Below are 17,887 nucleotides of genomic sequence, written 5' to 3'. Positions count from 1 at the left end.
AGGAGTTTCAAAACCTATAGGAAATGGTATCATGTTTAGATTCATGTCAAATGGATAAGGACAGATTTCTTGAAGTGAGTATCTTCTAACATTTCCTATCTGCATATCTTGAATTTTTATTTGCAGTGTTTGTATTTGTTGTGTGAGAGTTGTGATAGGATTATAAACATGATTTTTTCCTGTATAACCATGATTTTTTCATGCTAGGAGGATCTTGATCTCTTCTTGTATCATCTCTACCCCTTCTTGTATCCTCATTGGATTGAACATTATTTAGATTTTCTACATCATCCCTTTTGGGAATGTAATTTTCCTCATTGGTTCTGGTGTTACTAGGAATTGACATGTCATTAATTTTAGGTCCAAAACTATCTTCATATTGTTTGTTATTAAGGGGGGGGGGGGGGGTCAATTCTCTTTTGTGTCTATTTGTTCACATCAAAATCTCGGGGGAGTGTAGCACCAGATTTTGCTAACATTAGGAAATATCTTTCTTTTTCTCCCTCCAATATTTTCTTCATAAATTTATCGAATTGAGGATCTTTATTGATGTCTCTGACTTGTATTTCATCTTTGTGTTCCATGTTTCTGTAATCTTCAATTATTTAAAATGTTTCTATTTTTGATTCTGCAATCTTTCATCTCTGAGCCCTTGTTAAATCGGGCATACACGTGTGTTGGATATTGTGCAAGGATTCGATTGTTTAAAAGTCATTTCGATAAGTGATAAACTATCAAGGTAAATATGATATAGTAATATGACACGAAAAGAGGATTCAAGCGTTTAAAAGTTTGCAAGTTTTTTCAATCTTTGGTTTTGGAGTGCAATGATGATTTTAGTAAAAACTGAGTCCAATAGGAATGATATATCCTACGATGTGGGACAAGGTTATCCTTTCCAAAAGTTGTAGTTTCATGATAGAGGATGATAGATCCTGATGAGAAACTATGTTTGAGTGATCAGTTTACCAAAGAGTGTGATAATGCACTTTGAGATGTTTAAATCTTGAACTTGTTGAGGGTGACTACTTGAAAATCTTGAGGTGTCTATTTCTAGAATCCAATTTGATAGATGTTAACTTGACCAAGCGAACCCGAAAGACAATCTAAGCACAAAGGGACAGATATCAAGTGTTTAGCTCACTGTAAATTGACCAAGCAAAAATGGTAGATCTGAAAAAGGCATGTAAAAATGACAGCTCTGGACTGACAGATACAAAAATTTGTATGATAGTTTAGACAAACCCAGATGATAATTTATACAGGCCCATACAATAAACTAGAAATCTCGCACGACAAATGCACAAACTCGTACGAGCTTTCTCAAAGGACCAGATGACAAAAGATAACACCAAGTTTTCTGCTAAGATGACTCGTACAACTATTCTCACTGGAACAGACAATAAACTAGATACTTCGTATGACAAACTATCAAACTCGTACGACAGAGGATAGAACAAAGACAAAAAACTTTGTTTGGACAGATTTTTTATTAATGAAGTTTGATGTTTTGCTTTTGTTTTCCCTTTTTTTTTAGATGTCTAACACAACAAACACGTGATATGATATGCGATCTCAAGAAGAACACACTAAATCCTAAGGAAATGGCTAAGAGTGAAAACCTTTTCTTGCAAACTTAGGTACACACTCAATAGCTAATCATAATACGGCCACTAAGTCTCACACAATGGATTTTAAATGTCGTATTATTTGACTCCAAATGCTAATGGGGGCACGATATGGCAAGTGTCTTGGGAGATTTACTATCTCTCTTGCACAAATATTATCCCCCTTTTGGAGATGAATCAAGTAGCTTCTAATTTCAATTGGAACTAGTAAGGGATCTATTTGGCGCGTCAGGGTATAAACTCAATTAAGAGGTCTCCCAGCCTTGAAAACCAAGGTTTGATATACCCGAAGGTATAGAGAAGAGCTATTCCTGAGCACTATCGTTGACTTGATTTTCTTAAAATCACGTTTATTTTATAGTGGCTTGGAGTACTTGGCATTATCCATTCCCACTTGGGTTGTTCCCCTCTCACCGACCTTAATGGCTTTGGCCTTATAGGCTCCTCGAGAGGGTAGGCCCGCTAAAGACATGCACTATTGAAAGAAAAAGATGAGTCTGGATTTCTGATCACCTAAGAAAGGTGAGAGCATACTCACCTATCATCAAAACACATAAGACATTTTTGTTCATTTCCATCTAGCAAAATAAGTGTTCCTAGAAAAACTTAAGGAATACACCAAGTTTGGTTGAGTTCTTTTAGGCAACCTACAAGATAGATACGTTAGTAATCAATGTTGTTTTTATGAAATGAATCTTTGACAAGCGTAATCTTCAATAAATTGTCTGCAAAAACTAGTTAGGTTGTCGAAAAACTCACAAATAGACCAGGGTTAGCATTAGTAATAATCCAATTGAAGCATGAAAACCCTAAAATGCAATTTGTTTTGAAAAAACATAAGCAGAATTTCGTATGACAATATTTACCTGTTCATACGAGTATTCTTTCATGATCGTATGAGTGTAAAATGGAGCTCATACGAGTATTATAGAATGCTCATCTAAGTACACAAAGGAGCTTGTACAAGGCTGAAAAGGAACTCGTACAAGATACTGAATTAGACCCGGCTAGAAATGAAGATTTGATGATGCCTAAGAGGCCAAAAATGATATTTCTGACCCCATGATGGGTGCCAAAATGTCATGGTTGTGAAGGGTGATACCTGCAGCTGCAACAGAAACACCCAATAGATCATTACAAGCATGGTTAGAAATTTTTTAGCAAAGACAGATAAAACCATGACAAAGCGATCTATCACCTCCTAAGGGATGCGAGTGTGGATTTTCTCTCAGATATGGATAAGCAATTCCATTGACTTGACTACACCTAGATGGAGGATTTGAAATGATGATGATGAAATTGAGCTATAAAAGAGATTGATTAAGCTACATGATTCAACAATTATGCTAGAAAATAATAAAATTAAGCTAGATCTAAGATACAATTGCCTATAATAACAATGCTCAAATGATATGCTAAGATGAATATGCCTATAGTAACAATGCCTACGATGCAAATGAGCTGGGATGATTTGTGCTCCAACATGGGGGGATATTTATAGGATTTCCAAGGACAAGGGTGAGGTGGCAGGAATCAACGATCAAGATTGAGTATGAAGATATCAAGGGTGGTAGGATTATAGGAGTTGTTGATGCTTCTGGTGCCACTACTACTATTCTTAGTTTGGTAGGGGTGGCTAGTACAACTATTGGGTGTATCAGTTTTGTTGGTGCAATTGGTGCTACTAACTCTGCTCATGGAATTATCAGTGTTTTTGATGTTGCTGGTGTGATTGGTGCTGCTAATTTGATGATCAGTTTTGTTGGTGTGGATGGTGTAGTTGGTGCCACAAATATAATCAAGGATGGCATCCTTGGAGCAATTGTTTGATACATGGGGTTGTTGGGCTTACCTTTGAATCTGAGCCTAGGAAGAGATTCCTTTTGAAAACCTAATCCAGTGTTCTCTTTGGGCTTCAACTCAGGCTGCAAGGGCTTGTGTCATCCTTGTTTGCAATGTCCCAAAGCACTCTGACCATCATAGCCCATTCTTTGCATGATAATGAGGCCTTTTCCATATTTATTACTAGGAAGCTTAGCCTATGGGATTTCTGTGGTGATAGGGTCTTTGTAGATCCATTCTGCTAGGTCCTGATCTCTGATTTCTTCTTCATGACTTTTACTAGGGATGAACTACACCAAAGTGCAGGCTTGGCCAATGTTGGTTGAAGCAACTTTTGAGGCTTGCCATAAGTTCTAGGGGAAGTGAGTAATTTCCCAACACAAAAGAGTTAGCTTAGATTATATTCCCCAGGACCTTCCTCTGCCATTTTCATTTTCAACTTCTCTTGCTTTGGTATAGGGGTGATTGAGCTGGAAAGAGAGGTTGGACTAATATATGATGTGGACGAGATAGCTTCTCTATTGTTAGGAATGGTGATCTCTAGCTGATGGTTAATATAGTTACAATATGCAAATGGATTGCATCGCCAAGGATTATGATTTATATACTGTTATGGGGAAACTTGATACACTGATGATAGGTAGATGGAATGGCTTTCATGGTGTGTATCCAAGGTCTTCCTAATAAGAGATTATATGGCAGAGGAAGGTCCAGAACTTGGCAAATAATATGCTTTACCACTGGTCCCACTTTGATAGGTAATACAACAACTCCTTTGGAAGAATGCTCTGCATCATCATAGGCCTTAATGGTTATCTTTTTGCTGGGGTCCACTGATTCTACCACAGATCCCAATGCTATGACCAATTTCAAGGTGCATATATTCAGGCTGACTCCATTATCAATCAAGACTCTCTTGATTTTGTGTTGGTTTACAAATCCTTCAATGTGAAGGGATGCATTATGTTGTTGTTGGAATGAAGCGTTGTCACTTTCGAAAAAAGTGAGGCATGGTGATGACCTGAGACTACCAACCATGGCTTGAAATTGATCTGTGTTAAGGTTGGTGGGGATTGACGCTTCTTGGAGATCTTGATCCAATAATATTTTGTGTGAAGGGGATAAGTGCAAAATCTCTAATATGGATATGAGTGTGGGCGTTTTGTCCAATTGTTCCACAAGATTATATTGCTTGGGCAAGGGTGTCGTTCCTTGTGGTGCAGCTCAAATGGTAATTTTACTATGACGCGTAACAACATTGCATGTAGGATTTGGATCTTTGATGGTGAGGGTTGCCACTTGTTCATCAGTGTCATAGAGGTAATTCACAGTATAATTATAGGCAGCTTGCGTATAATTAGTTGTAGTATCTATAATTCGCCCAGAGGTGGAAGGACCCCTTTGATCATGTGATGGAAGTGGATTCTTGAACATTAGATGATCGTCATTTGATGTTTTAGGGTCATGTCCTTCGATTTCAATTTCTCCCCTGCCAATGAGATCTTGAACAAGATCTTTCAGTCGATGGCAATTACTCGTTTTATGCCCTTTTCCCTAGTAGATCTTTTCGGTAAGGTCACAAGATTTGAGGAGACCAATTGATGCAATATTATTTTTTTGGGTTCCCCTAAGGGTTTGTATGTGTGTTTTGGTTTATAGTTTTGTTGTCGTTGTCTTTGGTTCCTCTTGTGGCACATTGCAACCTTAATTTTATGGATGAGTGATGGTGTTGTTTATAGGAGGGGGATTTTTCTCGCAAATCTGACAACAGGTTGCGCAATCTTTATGGTCCTGGCATCTACGACCCCATCATTGATGATGTTCTTGTTCTTGTTCCAGAAACTGGGTTTATCACTATTAAAACATAGGCGAGGGCCATCTTTTGGTTCATTGTAGATTTTGATAAGTCCCTTTTTGATAAGGGCTCATTCACATTTTAATCCCTGAGTGATCATCTCTTCAAAAGATTTAGTACCCTTCATGTCTAAATAGAATTTCATCTCGTCATTCAAGTTGGAAATGAATATTTCCACTAGTTATTGTTCAAGTAAATGAAGAGAACGTCTTCTAGAGAGTTTCCTCCACCATTGTAGGATAGCTGAGAACAACTCCCTTGGTTTTTGTTTGGTGTTGCATAGATCTACCATGGTAACATCCTATTCTATGTTATGTGAATAATGAGCGATGAACTTTTGGACTAGTTCCTTGAATGTTCTAATGCCACCTGGTAATTGGGAAAAACATCGCATGCTTGTGCCTCCCAAACTCTAAGGAAAAAGGCGTATTAGATAGGTTTCCTCATAAGCCACCTCTAAACAAGCTGAGTGAAATTCTCAGACATGATCTCTAGGGTCTCCTTTGCGCCTATACTTTTCAAACTTAGGTGTTTCAAACCCTCACGAAAAAGGTGGCATATGCATGTTCCTATCCAAAGGATAGGGACAAATGTCATTAAGTGAAAAATGGGTAGTCTTTACACCACTATTGAGTTGTTGAGTGAGATTATCGACTTTTTGTCTCAACATGTCTATTTCTGTAGGAGGAGGAGGTGGGGGATTTCCTTGATTAAGGTCATATTGGAAGTAATATCTACCTCTTCCACCATCTTTATGGATATGTTCTTCTGATGTCTACTATATCTGTGCGGTATCAAAATCAGAGGGTAGTTTAGCACCCTCTTGAGCAAGTCTTAGAAAATGAGCATCTGCGTTGTTTCTAAGGATTTCGTCAAAAAGTATATTGAACCTGGGATTATGTTGTGTTCTTTCTATAGCCTTGGGAGTTGGAGTGCTAGGATCTTCATCATTTGTACCTCCTTGAATAGCCTCATGGAAATCATTGAGGTTTTCTTCCTCCTCTTCAACCTCTAGTTGTCTAGTTTTCAATCTGGTGTGATCCATTTTGTTTGAGAGTTTTGAGGTTTTTGGTGATTTATGGTGATGAAATGTTTTGATGAGAGATAAGTGTTTTGTGAAGTGTTTAGAAAATGGATCTCTAACACTGAAAGTTGGATGTTAACAAAGTTCTTTGTGAATTGCTCTTGTGTTTTCAATAGTTTGGATGTGATAAGGTATGCAAGGTTTGAGATGTGTTACAAACCAAGCTACCTAGTAATGAGAGGATGCACTCATAAACTAGTTTTAACCTATGTAGAAATGCCTCTTAGGATGATTGATCCTAGATGTAGAGACACTCTAAAAAGTGATTTGTTGGTTTGATTTAAGAAATATGTAAAAAGAACTTAGGAGAAGACCTTTTTGTGTTTTGAGAGTTGAATGGTTTTTGTGATGTCTGAAGGTGAAAGTGGAATATGAAACTCAATAAAAACTTTGTGTCACAAAGGGGACTTATTCTTCCTCTTCTCTCTCAGGGGTTGGTGGTTCTTCTCGAGCTATGTTATAGGTAATGCAGATGTTTGGAAAGAAAGAAGGGTTGATTTTCCCTCCTTTGTTTTTGTGATAACTCAAGGCTCTATACTAAGTAAAAGCTCTTTTTTTCAAAGGCTCTTTATCAAACTTGTTGGATTTGCCTTGAAGATATAGATGCATATGAAGTAAGAAGGCTCTATGTGAGATAAAAAATTGTCTATTGAGATAGAAAAATTCCTTCTTTTGATAAAAGCCTTTGAACTTAATGGTCTTTTCTTCAAGTTGATATGTTGATGAAGATTCCTTTTTCTCAAGATTTGAATGATGGTCATATAATTTGATATCTTGTTGCACTTTATTTGATGTTTGTTTGGTTAAATGTTGGATGAAAAATTGTGTTGGATGAATACTGGGTTTGAATTTGTTTTGAATTTCTTTGACAAGAAAACAGAGCAAGCACACAAGCATAATATTTTTTGCCTCAAAAAGCACAAATAGGTGTGGGTCTAAATCAACCCAATCTTTGAACTTTTTGACCCCATTTCAAATGTTTTTGTATGTTTTTCCAAAAGCTTGAAGTCAGCTCAAATTATTACTGGTCTAACACAAAATGAAGACACTTCAAACACACTTTATCCCTAAGGTCAAATGGGCAGTTGAGATAATTTCAGCCCACATCTTGATATTTCTTCAACTTTGGTACTACATACCTTATAAATCCTGTCGTGGTAGGTAAGGATTTGATATACTAAGTCTTCCACGAGCATAACAAATAGATGACCCCTATGATATGGGAGTCATCACTTTTATCAAGCTACAAGTAGCCTTTCAAAAAACCTTGTTTCTACTCAAAGAAATATGTATGGTGAGTATCTTGGGAGCAAAACCATCTATGCTCTTGCACTGAACTTCTTACAAATATTCTCAATCAATATAACGGGTGGGTTTCTATAATAAAAGGTGTCTAGTAATGTTTGGTGTTTTGGGACATAAGTTCATTTTGCAGTGACTCACTTCAGAGCCTTGTAACTTGTGGTGGGGCCCATATGTCCTTTCGACAAGTTACATTGTAGGAACAACTAGACCCAAGGCTACAACTTTCACTCTCACCTGATTTCTATAGTGGCTCGAAGGATTTACTACGTGAGGTCGTTCCCAAGAGTGATGTGTCTCTTGGAAGGCCTCTCTTAAAAAATAGAATTTTGAGTGTTACAAAAACTTTTCTCTTGCACCTAGGACCACAAAAGCCAAGGGAGAGGATAGTGTGTGTTAGAAGTAGGAGCACTCTACAGTTTTTTTTTTGCACAAGTGTGCCAATCACTAAAAACACTTGTTCTTTTTAACTGATTTTATTGCAATGAGATTTAAAATCTATTTGAAGATGTTGCTCCAACAAACATGGTGTTCTTTTTAACTTCAAGGCAAAATGTTGTTTAATCTATGAAATTGAAATCTTGGTCAACCAAAATGAAGCACATTTTTGCTTGAAGTAAAATCGATTTGGAAACAGAACTTTGACAAGTTGTTGGTTCTTTTTAACTTGCAAAAATGAAAATTGATTGTGATTTTTAGAATCTTGCAAGAAAATGAAAGTGTGTTTGTCTTGTTTTAAGCCCAAATGAAAATTTTCCCCTAACTTGCAAAAATAAAAAATAAAAAAAAATTAAAAAAATTGTTTGATGTGAGTTTGTGGTTCTTTTTAAATTGCAAAATGAGGTTCTTTTTAAAAGCCCAAATTGAAAAATTTGATTTATTTTATGACCCAAAATGAAAGGTGAAGTTGATTTTTAACCCAAAAGAGAAAGTGAATTCTTTTTAACCCAACTTTAAAAACAAAGTTAGTAAAAAAAGAATTTAAACTTCCTAATCTATCTCTTCAAATCTTGCAAATGGAGTTAGCAAAAACCTGCATAAAAATCAAACAGTTAGTGAAAAAGAAGTTTTTGGTGGGCTTCTACAAGCCTAATTGTTTTTTATTTTCAATTACAATAAATTTGTTTACAACTCTCTATTACAATAGCGCTACTTTGTGTAAACACAGAAGTGCTATTTAACATGAAGACGCTAAATAACCAACAAAAGTGCTAAAAGCAAAACAACTGAGCTATAAAATGGACAAAAGCACTAAAAGAACCTATCGAACAAAATAAAAATTTTGTCAAACAGAGAGCACGCAAGTGCTAAAATAATTACAATAGTGCTATTTAAAGTACAATAGTGCTAAAACAAAGAAAAATGCACTAATTAAAAGATGAAAGCTCTACTTTAGCTAATGAAAGCGCTAAAACACCAACTTTCGAAGGTGCTAAAGCGAGTTCAATAGCAGTAAAGCTCAACCTGTGTGTCGATTTCAACAAGAAAAATGTTAGTAGTTTATCAAATTTCAATCAGAAGGTTGTGTGTTTGATTCACGTCAGGTTCACCAAATGATGCACTGCAAAATAGGATAGATTTTAGGAAACACAACACAAGAAGCAATTCAAATGTTAGTGTTTAGTGTCAGAAACGAAAGGCTATCCTAAGCAAGCATATCAAGAGAGATATTAAACATTTAATGGAAAGCATGCAAATAAAAAAGTGATACACTACACTCCCCCAAATGCTAACCAAGATGTTCATAGCTACTCCTCCCTTGTTCCTCTCCTCTCGAAGTTCCACATGAATGTAGCTCTCAACTTTGCACTACTATGGAAGTCTTATGGAGATTCAAGATTGAAAATGATTATGAGATTATGCAAATACAAGCTTAATATGAGAGAAATGAGTTAATCTTAACTTAAAGAAGAACAAAAGCAATTATGTTCCTAAATGTTCTCTCTTAAATTCACTATAACTTAGATGCATACAAGATTTCCGGATCTGGATTATGAAGGAATGGGCTCTATTTATAGGAAAAATAAAGAAATGGATGGTTGAAATTGAGTAATCTCAACAAGGGTCAAGATTGAAATATTTATGATCCATGTGAAGGCTTTCAACCCAATCTTAGGATGACAAATGTCATCATGAGATGGCTTGAGATGAGAGGGGAGAAGCATTAATTGCTTGAGAAGACATGAAGGTTAGCTTGAGAGGTAAGGTGAGGCTTGAGTTGAATGGATAAATTCATTATCCAATGAATAATGCCTTTATCCAAGGGATAAACTCTTGTGCAAGAGTTAGTGGGGATAACCATGGTCAAAGCAATGAATGTTTGAGGAGACACATGAGTTAAATGGAGATTGAGTTAGAGGTAAAGCATCTAACCATGTGGGAAAATAGAATTAACCATAAATGGTTATGTAAGAGCCATTAATGGTTATGTAAGAACCTTTTTATGGTTTGGAAGACTTTAGGGGTTAACTTGTTGGAGACATAAGGCATTAAATGCTTTTCAAAGACTTTGGAGGATTTGAGAAGTGACTTCAAGTTGCTTAGGGATGTGACAATAATTGGGGAGGGTGATTAGGCTAATTAGGAATGGTTAGAAGAATTTAGAAAGTGGTTAGAAGAGTCTAGAAGGGGATTTAGGATTGCAAGTGGGTTTGGTGGGTGAGGGAAAATAGGATTTTCATTAAAATAAAATTAATTTATTTCAATTGTGGTTGCAACTTGCATTTGTAGGAGAATGCAAGTGGGGGGTAGCTTAGGGATTTAAATAAATATTTTATTATTTATTTAAAAGAGGAAAGGGGCTTAAATTAAATAAATATGCGCTTTATTTAGTTCATTGATTTTGAGTTTTATTTTTTAAATAAATTAAATAATTTATTTAATCAATAGGAGAAGGGGTTGATGATGAATTAATTAAATATTAATTTAATTAATTGATTATTGATGGTTAAATAATCAAATAAATAATAAATATTCATTTAATTAAGTGGACAGATTTATGTGACTACACTTAGATTGATTGAAAAGTTGGGAAATGAATTAATTTATCACATCATTGTAGTTTTAGGGCTTTGTCACATGATTATCTCAAAAAATCTCCAACTATGTTTCACTTTGGTCTAGATTTTGATTACATAAATAATCTTGTTTGTAGACCTGAACCTATACTTATTGGAATGAATTGGAAAAATGATTTAAAATTTACTCAACTTGATCTTTTGATATCTATATTTAAGTAATAATTATTGGTGTTTGCAAAAACCTTGAGTAAATCAACTAAATCATGAAGATCATGTTCTCCTTAGCAAGACTTCTATTTTTCTTTATTCAACTACTTTTAAATAAGGATCAAATATAATAAAAATCATGTAATTGATCTAAAGTGATGTAGGTTGATACAATGCTCAAATAATGTTATGATGATTCTCTCATAAATTCATTTCAATGATTCCTTGTTTTGTTTGAAAATTATAGTATATTATTTAAAACAATGAATGGATACATTTAAATACATTAATAAAATACATAAATCAACACATACATGTATTTGATTGGATCACAATTTATTGTGTAAATGTTGGCAAGGTGTTACATTTCAATTTAAAATTCAAAATTTTAAGCTTTCAATTTTTGAGTATAAATTTGGTTGGGTCAAGTCTACACCTATTGATACTAGCTAGGGCGATGACTTATGATTGAAGGATATGAGCCAATATTTAGGGATGAGTGATAATGGGATCAATATTGGATGATTTCATGAGATAAGTTCATCCAAGAATATGTCACATATTGATTAATCATTGTATTAATGTACACTCTAGTTAAATTAGGTTGAAAATAAGGGAAATAGACATGCGTATGTAATTTCAGCATTACAAGTTTTATCTCCTAATATTTAAACTAGGGTGATAGATTGATGTATAAAATAAATATTATAAAGTTATTTAATTCCTTCAGAGAATTTAATTTTTTAGCACTTTCAATGATATTGTAAATGTTCCAAGAGGGAGAACTAGTGCCTTTGATAGCCTGAATAATATTGAGAGAGTCCCCTTCCAACCATATTTTTTTAAAGTTAAACCCCTGAGCAAGCTGGAGGCATTTTAAGATTGCCTGAGCTTCAACAACATGATTATTTTGAACTCCAAAGGGAGAGGCAATACAAGCAACACAAATACCATGAGTATTTCTAACGACTCCTCCCCCTCCTAACTTCCCAAGATTGCCTTTGGTTGCCCCATCAAAATTCACCTTAACCCAATCATGAAAGGGAAATCTCCAAACAACATTTTCTCTCCTACTCTTAATGTCAGATTTGCAAATCTTGTGAATCAGATTCCATTCAGCAAGGATACCTTACTCATTATCATTCATATTAAGATAACTCCACTGCTTGTTGTTTTTGTGAAGAGTGTTTATGTTTTCTTTAATTGGCCTACATATCTTTTCTAAAACCACCTAAGACGTACACTTGGCCTCCCTAAAAATTTTGTTATTTCTCTCCTTCCAGATATACCAACAGGTCATAGGAAGGACAAAGGACCAGAGGGTCTTGATGAGAGGAAATTTGGTGGGAAAGACTTCCTTGAGGTTGTTATGCATAACCCATTCAACTTTCCATTGCATCCAAAATTTACTCCAGATTTCCCACGTAAAGGAGCAATGGATAAACAAGTGATCTACAGATTCTGCCTCTTTCTGACATAACTCACACCTGTTGGGAAACATGAAACCTCTACGAGCCAAGTTATCAATGGTGAGAATCTTGTTGTGAGTTGCAAGCCAAAAAAACATGTTAACTTTAGGAATGAGGAATCTATTTCAGATTTTAGTCCATATTGGGTTGCTGACCTGAGTAATAGTTTTTTTATAAGCAAAGGCAATAGTGAGGTTACCCCTGGGATTGCTCTTCCAAATAAACACATCATCAAAGTCTTTACTAACAGAAAAGGACACAAGATCCTGTTGAAGCAGCGAAAAACCAGCATAAATAGCATCAAGCCTCACCCATTTATTCTTCTTCCAGTAATTACAAACCATAGACCCATACCTTATTTTACATTCATCAATGAATTGGCTACAATCCTGATTAAAGAGAGGTTCATCTTTAATCGAAACATCCTCCCAGAACTTGATTTGTAACCTTTGCCAAGGACCCACCCAGCTCCAGCTTTAGCAACTTTTATCGACCTGATTATACTATTCCATATGATAGACCCGACAGGGATATCTTTAGAATAGAGAAGAGAATGAAGTGGCTGGTTATGAATATATTTATCAAACCACACTCGACTCCAATCTTTCTTAATGCCATAAGCCCTCCATATCTATTTAGCAAGCAAAGCTTTGTTAAAAGTTTTAAGAACTTTAATACCTAAACCCCCCTTGCACTTAGGATTACACACTTTGTCCCAGGAAACCAAGGCTATCATTTTCTTGTCTTCTACCCTTGACCAAAGAAATCTTTTTTGAATCCTCTCTAAAGCTTCAGCAAATTTAGCCGGTATACTAAACAAGCTAAGAGCACAGACAGGAAGATTCTGAAGAGTGGCTTGAAGAAGTTGAAGCTTACCAGCTTGAGATAGCATAGATCCTTTCTAACCTGCCAATTTATTGTACTATTATTATTTCACAATGGCATTGATAAAAATGTTTACAATATTTTATAAATTTATATTCTATGTTATAAAAAAATTATTGACTTATAAAAAATAATTTAAAACTCTTTTAATTTAATAGCCCTTAATATAATCATATTTCAATTATTTACCCTTACAAATATTTATTTTATTAAAAAATAAATAATACAAATGTTTAAATTATTTCTCCTTATAAATATTTTATTTTATTGAAAAATAAATAATACAAATGTTATGAAATCTTACCATGTGGCCTCTCACTATTGCTAATATTGACATATGACATGCATGTTATTGGAAATTAATAGGTTGCACTTTGTTGAAACAATCCAAAAAGTACTATGAACTATTGCACGATCAAATTAAAAGAAAACAATAAAGTGAATTTCTACACCTATAACCTAGAATTCCAAACCAACAACATATCACCATCTTTTGATTTTCTCAGACTTTCAGGCTCATCAAACGATTTTTTTCTCTCTTGAGCATCCTTCTACATTGATTAATCTAAATGTCATTATATAATCATTTCTTGTATTTGTCTTTTGTTTGAACTTATATTAAACAATAAATTGTTAATGGAAAAAATAGTATTAACTCCATTTTCTAACTAAAAAAATTGTTTAACTGTAGACTTCTTTGAAGTAATCCTATACAACTTTATTATTAGAAAAGCTATGAAATTTAGATAAGGAAAACTGAAATCCATCATAATATATTAACTTGCTAATCATTGTTTTCCTATTTATTTATTTTTAAACTATTGCTTGCCATATGCATGTGGCTGAGTTAAATTTTTTTCTAATACTTTTTTCAGACAAATAGAATGTTAAGATTTTGTTTATTACTAGTTGATGTTGATTGCTTGGATTATTATTTGTTTGCAGCCTAAAAAGTAGAAGCCTTTATTCAGAGACAAATGATAGTAGGAAGGACATCTTTCCATAAAGTAGCTAGAAAAAATCACATATAAATTTGGTAATTTTAGTAATAGATAACTTGATAAGTAGGAGGTATTTTCCATAGCAAGTCAAACTATGATATTGCTACCAGGGTTCAATGTGTAGTTTTTGAGTCAAACTCATTGACCCATGTTTCATGAGTAGTGGTTCACAAGAACCCATCTTTCATGAGAATGAATGGTCCACTTAACACTCATTGCATCTAGGTGATGCTCATGGGGGTGAAGCATTGGACCTTCCCAAGAGGTCACCCATCCCAATACTACATAACTTACTCTAAGAAAGTTGGAAGCTTCAAGAAATCACATATGAATCTCATAATTTTGGTAATGGATGGCTTACTTTGAAAGTGGACACTTTACTTACCTTCCACTTCTCAATCCATCTCACACTTTCACTCTGCAAACAAACAAACTCAAGCCCTTTGTTCCCTTTTCACTTGTATCCATTCTTGTATGAGGCGGATAGTTCTGGGATGGTGGCTAGAAAATTTATTATCATTAAATCAACTCGTTATTAAAGCTTTGTAAACAGACTTAAAACAATTCATTTCTGGGAGTTTTAGGGGAAAGGATCTAGTAGTTGAGTGCATTCCAATTCTTGTGATAGAAGTTGTTGATTTAATGTCCAACTTTTGTACAACATTGCACCAATAGTTGTATTATAAGTACCAATAATTGAATGAAATATACCATTTGTTGTGAAAAGTAACCAATCATGTGATGCCACATCAACTGCACAAGTATTGGGGCCCTTTTGCATAGCTATTGGTCTTACCTTTTTTTTGGATTGTTTCGGACACCTTGGCAAAAAGCATGTTGATGTGGCATCATATTTGATAATGTGTCCCTAAAAAATTAGTTATGAGTAGGGAACTTGCCAAGTAAGCTAAAGTAAAAAATTTGGAGTGATTTGAAATTTTCACATAGGATTTTGAGAAGCGTGAAGTTAGGGTGCACAACTACTAGTTCCTGTCCCCTACATAGCAAGAAACCTTTTCATCTTCTTCTAGCACCGTATCTGTATTGAATGAAACCATTATTCATTGTCCCATCATTGGATAGGAAGCAAGGTAAGGCAGTGACACACTTGTGAGCGAGTAAGCGGAAGGATGGGTCGGAAATATTTGATGGTGACGGCAACAAAATTTCAGTGTGAGACATCAAACAATTTTGGTCTATGTTTCTTACATAGAATAGCCTATGGGCTAATAATATCAAGCCATAGATAAAATCAAAGGAGCAATGCCATTTATTTGACAATTGTTTTCAAAATGAATAAAATAGAGAAAAATTGAAACCATGGCAAGTGACTTAACTCAAGATTCCACACAAATTGTGTTGTTCTGTCAATGATGCAGATGAGAAAAATTAGGTAGTGTTTGTTGGATGGTGAGTAACTACAAGGGTAACAAAAGATTAGAAATGATTCAATGTGGAAACTGTGAGGAAGTTATTTGCATACGGAATGGTATATAAGAAATGAAGAATAAAGTGACTAGGGTTAGGGCAAAGGGGTCATAGGTGATAGGGGTACCAATACATGTTATAGTACATAGACACTTTTAGACCAATAGTGGTGCCCTAAAAATGTCATGGCAATGCTTATCCCCAAAAAAGTACCTCTAAAATTCAAAAAAAGCCAATGATGTGATGCCACATCAACGCACAAGTAAACATGACAGTGCACACCTATGGATCTTATGACAATTTGGGACCATTTTGGACACCTTCACAAAAATGCATGTTGATGTGGCATCATATGTGACCATATGGACTTGAAATTTTGTTTTTGAGTAGGGGACTTGACAAGTAAGCTACTATGTAAAATTTAAATTTTTTTTAAATGTCCACATATGATTTTGAGAAGCGTGAAGTTAGGGTGCACACATTCTGGCTCCTCTCCCCTAATGGCGTGAGAGATCCACATGACCGTGTGATAGGTGAGAGGAGGTTTGTTTTCATACAAAAAGTAATGATGATGCGACGTAGATAAGAAATGAGCATTAATGTCAAAGGTAGACTCATTTCTTGAGAAAGCATGGGAAAGATACAAGTGGCTTCTCTCATCTACAAGTATGCTACCTATTCCTCTATTTTCCCACCGGTCTTACGCATAAAATTTGAACTCTACGAATCCATATTGAGCACACAAGAGGCCATACTTCAAATTAAATTATAATGACAGAAGCATTTGTAACAAGTACTATGTGTTTTCCATCATGCAAAACACACCAATCGGATAGGAAGTCATTCCATCAGTTAAAAAATAATTAGATGATACCTAACTGACCTTATCATGGATGATAGAAACAGTTTCATAAGGCCTGTAAAAATGTATTGTGGAATTCTGACCTAACGGAAAAAAACTCGACGTCTAACAGTAGACAAATCCGGTGGCCATTGCCATCATATATAGCCTATTGACTAACAATAATTTACAAGACATTACATGGAGTCTATAAGTCATGTTCCAACATATGTAACTATTGTGAAAACAACTTTTTGAGATATCATAACTAAGAGAACATAGTAAAGATAAATAGAGAATATAATAGTAATAAGTATAAATAACATGCTTGACACAAATTCCTATAGAAAAATCCATAAAACAAATACATCAAAAAATTCAACAATAAATTGCATATGCAAATTTGAAAAATAAAACACATTTTTTCAAACAATATAATAAAACATAATATTAATGTAAGAATATATAAAAATAAGAGTCTCAACTATAATGTAACACACGTAAGACTATCATACAACAAAACCATGGTGGTTGTAGGAATTCTAAGTTCTAACTTGATTTTCAGTCATGTAGTGCCCAGTTACTAATTTTATTCACCCTCACATTTGATTAATAAAGACATGACCAAAAATTATCAAAAATAAAGTAATGCATGTTATTATTATGCTAATTTAATTTAATGCATTATTATTATGCTAATTAAATTCTCCGTTGCTATTCAAAAAAACCTGAGACAAAAATGAAAGCTTATTTGATTAATAGTTGGTGATTTAATTATTCAGACATGAGAGGAAACTGAGCTATCTCGCTGCCCACAAAGTAATAGTAGAATAAGATTACTACTTTTTCCATTCAAAATTTCCTCATATTTTCCACAAGACAATTTTCTCTAGAAAAGTCTCTTAGATATATATGTGATGAATTCACTGAACGAATGAAGGACGGATATTTGGTGCTCAAAGCTTACATTAATCTTCACCTTCCCTACTTGCATTTTCTTTGTCGTGCGTGTACGTTGTCACTATTTTCATGACTTGAGTATTCACCTATTCCAAAATGAAGGTTGCATGCCAACTTTCCTCTCATTTTCAAGGTGTTAAATTTTTTAATTTATATATTAAAATTGAATGGTGAAAAATAAATAAATGATTCAATATATTTCATATCTTAGTATATTTTATATAGATTAAGTTTAAGATATATATGTTAGTATTAATTATTTAAGACATTATATATAATAATATAATATTATTAATATTTAATAAAAATATATTACAATGTAATTATTTATTTATTGTTAAATAACTACTTTATGAGACTGCACC

This window comes from Cryptomeria japonica, chromosome 3 (genome assembly GCF_030272615.1).
Source record: "Cryptomeria japonica chromosome 3, Sugi_1.0, whole genome shotgun sequence".
NCBI classification, from domain to species: Eukaryota; Viridiplantae; Streptophyta; class Pinopsida; order Cupressales; family Cupressaceae; genus Cryptomeria; species Cryptomeria japonica.
Note: the sequence above shows the minus strand (reverse complement) of the source record.